At 39.1% G+C, this 6342-nt stretch overlaps 2 long non-coding RNA genes across 2 annotated transcripts; one reads left to right on the top strand and one right to left on the bottom strand.

Moving 5' to 3' along the window:
• Positions 1–3629: 3629 nt before the first annotated feature.
• LOC143984475 (uncharacterized) lies at positions 3630–4300 on the bottom strand. The gene is made up of 2 exons (XR_013274876.1): positions 4091–4300; positions 3630–3990 (listed from the first exon to the last, which is right to left on the bottom strand). It is a non-coding gene; the product is annotated as an uncharacterized LOC143984475 (long non-coding RNA).
• Positions 4301–4811: 511 nt separating this feature from the next.
• LOC143984474 (uncharacterized) lies at positions 4812–5482 on the top strand. The gene is made up of 2 exons (XR_013274875.1): positions 4812–5021; positions 5122–5482. It is a non-coding gene; the product is annotated as an uncharacterized LOC143984474 (long non-coding RNA).
• The last annotated feature ends 860 nt before the right edge of the window (positions 5483–6342 follow it).

Below are 6342 nucleotides of genomic sequence, written 5' to 3'. Positions count from 1 at the left end.
TATTCAACATGTGCTGGCAAAGTAATGGCCCCCCCTCCCCGAAAAATATTGCACATAATCTTGTGGCACTTCACGGGCACTTTGGGGGGGGGGGGGGGGGCAAGCCAGGACGGGTCGCTTCCAGGGACATCATTGTTTGTTGAAGTGCGGCATCAGGCCCAACTGTGACAACATAATTTGGGTTGTTTCTTTTCATAAAGTTATGCAGGATGCAACAAGATAAGATGATGGTGTTAAGTTTGTATTCTACCATATTAATGGCCGTTTGAAACAGGCGGAACTGGCTGGCCAGAATCCCAAATGCGTTCTCCACAACTCTTCTGGCTCTGGCCAGCCGGTAATTGAAAACCCTCTTCTCAGGGGTGAGGGTCCTCTGGGGGAATGGCCTCATGACATGGGTTCCCAGACCGAAAGCCTCATCTGCTACGAAGACAAATGGCATTCCTTTGACGTTCTCCTCCAGGGGTGGCAATCCCAAGTCACCACTCTCGAGACGTCGGTAAAACTCGGTGCTGGTAAATACTCCTCCATCCGACATCTGGCCATTCCTCCCCACGTCCACATATGAAACTCATATGTCGCCGACACCACCGCCATCAACATGATACTATGAAACCCCTTATAGTTAAAATAGTATGATCCCAAATGGGGTGCTGGGACAATGTGGATGTGCTTCCCAACGATTGCCCCTCTCCAGTAAGAAAATCCCATCGCTGGGCAAACTGGGAGGCCGCAGTCTGCCATTCCTGTGGCGTAGAAGAAAACTGTGGAGTCAAACAAAAAAATCTAATTAGTAATTTTGCACAGAAACATTACAAGTGGTTATACACAAACATTGTTGGCCAACATCAGTATAACATTTCTTGTAAAGAGTATTTAAAGGCTAAAATATAAGGTCCACTTATCAGATTCCTCACCCCCCTCTGATGGCCCCTTGTAAATATTTTAGGGAGGTATGTTTTGGACAGGTAACCACCCTCTCCACTATGTAATGGAGTAATAACAAAGTAATGTGTGTTACTTTGGTCAGCCCCTCCTTAATTACACTATTGGCAGCCCACTGGACAGGTAATAAGAAGTGGCATCAAAACAAATTAATAAATGGAAGCATGTATTTGTAGATTCTGCAATTACCTATCAAGATAATAATATGAGAATAAAAATGTAAACAGTAGCATTTGAAAGTATTGAAGCAGGCCCTTGCACTACATGCTTTGGAGAAATTCATCCATAAATCTGACCACAAAAGAGGTAGGTATAGTGTGTATTGTGGTTTGGCAAAGTCAGCAGATATAGGATTGCTATCAGCTGACTTAGCGGTTGGGGGGAGGGGGTTCCAAATGATTTTGGGCCCCCCAAAAAAGCCTCTGGCACTCTGTATGAATTTAAAGTGGTTGTAAACCCTTACAAACCACTTTGACCTACAGGTAAGCCTAGATTAAGGTTTACCTGTAGGTCCTAGAAATATCTCCCAAACCTATATGGTTTAGGAGATATTTGCCCGAAGACGGGCACCGCTGTCTACGGCACATGCGCCGTAGATAGTGGTGCGCAGGCGCACTGAGCGTGGCATCGTCGATGACGAAGATGCCGCACAATGCCGCACGTCTCAGCTCCCGTGCGCATGCGTGGGAGTGACCTCATCGCGGCCTCGCCGAATGACAGCAGCGGAGCTGCGAGACTCCACCAAGAAGATGGATGCGCCAGACTACAGGGGACAGCGGTGACTTCGCTGGCTCCTGTGTCAGGTAAGTGACACATAATGGGCTACTATGCAATGCATAGTAGTCTATTATGCTTTGCCTTTGCAGGGAATGAAAGAGGAAGTAAACTCATCAGGGTTTACTTCCTCTTTAAGGACAACAATAACATTTGTAAATATTTTAGGGGGTCTTTAGGGTAAAGCATTACAATGGAGCTGACAAAATACATTGTTAATTGACTAGACTATAGGAGTATATGGGCCTTGGATAGCATGCTGGGGGGGGTTAGTGAAGGCAAATATGCATGAAGGACAAAAAAGGAACATACCAAAATCCAACATTCATGAGGACAAAGAGGAAATCCCCAGCTTATTACAATTATGTTAATTATAGAATGATGAATGAAATACAATACATTAGCAAACATTAAATACATAGAATGTGATGTTAAAGGAGAATACTTACTGTAGGGAAATTCAGCTTCTAGGACCACCCAGATAGGTTCAGGTAATGCAGGAAGACTTGCGTAGACCCCCAGGCCCGGAGATATCAATAATGTGACACAGGAGACAGGTTTGCAATCCTTCAATTTAAAGATATCTGCTTACACAAAGGCGAAAGTTGCACATATATACAAGTCTAGGGATAACAAGGGAGGAGTTTCTGAAGTTTTACACGTATACAGAAGACATAGCTTCAGTCAATATTTTACTTATTAGCTGGTGCCATAAGACAAAATTCACATCATTTTTACTACAAAATATATGTATTCTTGAACAGATGTCGTTACCTTATCTAAAACAAATGTTAGCCTGAGCTAGGTCAAACTCCACAGTCTTAATATATATGTAAAAATAACCAAGAGAACATTTCTATAGATAACAGTTTAAACATGTGTGAGTTTCAACTTAAACTCATATTTGAATTTAAGAGTTTTCAAGTAAAACATAAAATCTTGAACAAAATGGAGTCTATCTTGCTATCGTTCTTTACAGTTCCCCTCTTTGAGACATTTATATGACTCATTACCTTTCACAGTTATGTAATCTTTCTTCTATCATAATACATACTAAGATAAACTCTATTCGCAGCAGCAGGATCAGGGGTTCGGGATGCCTTAACAATTATGCATATTATAAGCTTATAACAGGCATATAAGAACAACACAAAAAGAATAATCATAGTTATAGTTATGGCAGCACTTTTTAGCCATGTAAGTATTCCTATTCCAGAACCTAGGTTTGCAAAAGGATCCCATGTATTAGCAATGTTTCTAGCTTCATCTTGTAATTTGCTTACTTCTTTCTGGTGTTGTGCAATTATATCATAGTAATCTGGTACCTCAATACTTGTGTTATGAAACCAGGTACAACACTCATAATCTTCTGTGTTTTCACATATCCCTGTTAAAGCAGCACTCATGCTTTCTATGGCTAACTCGTGTAGTTTTAATTGTTTTCTAATTTCCCTAGTTTCTATATTTAATTTAGTAATTTCCTCAGAATTATTTTCCATTACTTCATCAATGATTCCAGTGTAATTATTCAACCTTTTCATTAAGTCTATTCCCCACCCAGTCCATGAGGGGAACCAAGCCCATGCCATATCTTTTTCAAGAAATAACTCCCTTTTATTGCGGTGTTTGAGGGGATACCTAGGATGCATGCTAGCTTCAAGGAGGTGTCTTCCCTTGCTATCTCCTACTACGCCCATGATGGGGACTAGGGCTGCAAGATAACACCATCCTTGGGGTTCAGTGGGGATCCAAGGGTGACAGATTTTTCCACAACAAATATAAATACTGTTTCTTAGAGCTAAGGATCGTTTGTTGAATATTGTCATCATTTCATCAGAAAGACTGGAAAAGGTTGAAGTGGGACTTTAAACGAAGCATGTCAATTGAAAATAACAATGTATGAATACATGTGAATAAAATGATTTAGATTTAATTTATAATCAATAGCCACTAGGGGTTGTCCAAGATCGGAATGCATACAATAGTAGTACAGTAATATAATATAAATATGGATATACACTCAATATATTTTCATAATAGTAATCAGAGAATCTTGAAGTATAGACAAATCAATGGACATACATGGATGCAGTTCATAACAGAAATGCATAAATCAAAAATCATAAAATCACATGAACGAGTGCAAACTCAATAAGACAAAAGTTGATATTATCAAGGATTAAAATAAGCTTAGGTAGGCATCCTTAGTTTGAGAACCCGACGCGTTTCTTGGCTTCTTGCCAGTCATCAGGGGTGGGATGCATGTTTTTACTAAAAAAGCAAATAAATATGACAAATGTTAATATAGGCGGAACCTCAGTTAAATAAAGAAAGTATCAAATTGGTCCACTTGATTGATAAAGTGACTTACAAAGTAGCCCAAAGATTGGGCAGAACTTCCAGCAATGGGAACTGTTAGAGCTGGGATAAAACCGTCTCATCCGGGGTTGAGGCAGGGTTCAGACCATCCCCCAACAATGTCAGGGGGCAGGCCAGGGGGAACCGAAACAGACATCCTCAACACAGGTCCACTAGGTACTAAATGTATATGTGTGTTACCCAAATCTGCGAAAGAGAAAAGTGTGACGAGTCACAAAAAAACAAACAAAAAAAAAAAAAAAAAAAAAAACCAAAAGCAGGACACTGAGTGTTGGATTGAACGTGTTGAATGAATATAGCTGATTGCTGAAAATGTGTGTGAATAAGATATACATGAATGATTGGGAAATAGGAGAAGACTAAATATGTGTTAAATAAGTGGAAATGGATGATGGGGAAATACAAAATCATCCAATTCAAATGTGTAAAGAAAAAAAAAAAAAATATGTGCAGTGCTCTGAATGAAACAATGTATGTGCAAAAAGGAGAGAAAAAAAAAAAAAAAAAAAAAAATCCATCCATCCATTTCCACTTATTTAACACATATTTAGTCTTCTCCTATTTCCCAATCATTCATGTATATCTTATTCACACACATTTTCAGCAATCAGCTATATTCATTCAACACGTTCAATCCAACACTCAGTGTCCTGCTTTTGGTTTTTTTTTTTTTTTTTTTTTTTTTTTTGTTTGTTTTTTTGTGACTCGTCACACTTTTCTCTTTCGCAGATTTGGGTAACACACATATACATTTAGTACCTAGTGGACCTGTGTTGAGGATGTCTGTTTCGGTTCCCCCTGGCCTGCCCCCTGACATTGTTGGGGGATGGTCTGAACCCTGCCTCAACCCCGGATGAGACGGTTTTATCCCAGCTCTAACAGTTCCCATTGCTGGAAGTTCTGCCCAATCTTTGGGCTACTTTGTAAGTCACTTTATCAATCAAGTGGACCAATTTGATACTTTCTTTATTTAACTGAGGTTCCGCCTATATTAACATTTGTCATATTTATTTGCTTTTTTAGTAAAAACATGCATCCCACCCCTGATGACTGGCAAGAAGCCAAGAAACGCGTCGGGTTCTCAAACTAAGGATGCCTACCTAAGCTTATTTTAATCCTTGATAATATCAACTTTTGTCTTATTGAGTTTGCACTCGTTCATGTGATTTTATGATTTTTGATTTATGCATTTCTGTTATGAACTGCATCCATGTATGTCCATTGATTTGTCTATACTTCGAGATTCTCTGATTACTATTATGAAAATATATTGAGTGTATATCCATATTTATATTATATTACTGTACTACTATTGTATGCATTCCGATCTTGGACAACCCCTAGTGGCTATTGATTATAAATTAAATCTAAATCATTTTATTCACATGTATTCATACATTGTTATTTTCAATTGACATGCTTCGTTTAAAGTCCCACTTGTTCCCCTTTTCTTTTTACATAATATACCCGGGATGGAAGCATGCCATTGCTATTTAGTACTGCAGCTAGGTCACTTATCTTTAAACTGGAAAAGGTTGAACTTGACAATAATTTTCCTACTGTGGAACTGGAGCTAAGAAAGTTTATCAGAGTGGAGTTTAGGGCAGGTTCTGAAGTGTGAAAGAAAGGACTTTCAATTGATGTAATTGAAAAGTTAATTTTAGCTTGTTGGCAAACTTCAGCTCCGTTTGTGGAGTTTCCCAACCTAAAACACCAGTCTGGGAAATGACTTCTACCAATAATTTGGAAAGTAAGGGTATTATTTGAAAGCGTTCTTGTGACATTTGTAAGGATGACAGGAGGAGTGCCATTAAGGAGGGGGGTGAAGTTTAGAGGTACTGCCATTAATGAGATCCTAGCAGTGCTAGGATGGAGATTACTACATATCCAACATTTTTCAAATCCAGATTTCTGGGCATAGCTATATTTAAACTTCAATAATAACATTTTATCAGTAAAACTTTCTGAGTATTCATTTCTCTTGTGTCTGTCATGTGTATTATTCATATTATTCTGTTGTAGAGTGTTAGAGGCTCCACAAATACTCTTTATGGGTCCCAAATCTTCAGGATGATAAATACAGTTAGTTATCAGCAAAGTTGGCAGGAACACGATCAGGGCAGCCCAGCATAAGAGGCGCAAGGCCTTCCCAGAAGTCAGTTGTGAAATAAGCGAAGTCATCTTGTTCAGAGTCTTGACTATCTGCTTCACTTGTCTGTGCTTTATCTTTGTCTTTGCCTTGCT

Source organism: Lithobates pipiens, unplaced genomic scaffold (genome assembly GCF_037356315.1).
Source record: "Lithobates pipiens isolate NorthernLeopardFrog02 unplaced genomic scaffold, aLitPip1_a1.2 Scaffold_16, whole genome shotgun sequence".
In the NCBI taxonomy this organism is placed as follows: domain Eukaryota; kingdom Metazoa; phylum Chordata; class Amphibia; order Anura; family Ranidae; genus Lithobates; species Lithobates pipiens.
Note: the sequence above shows the minus strand (reverse complement) of the source record. Positions and strands in the feature narration are given on the sequence as shown.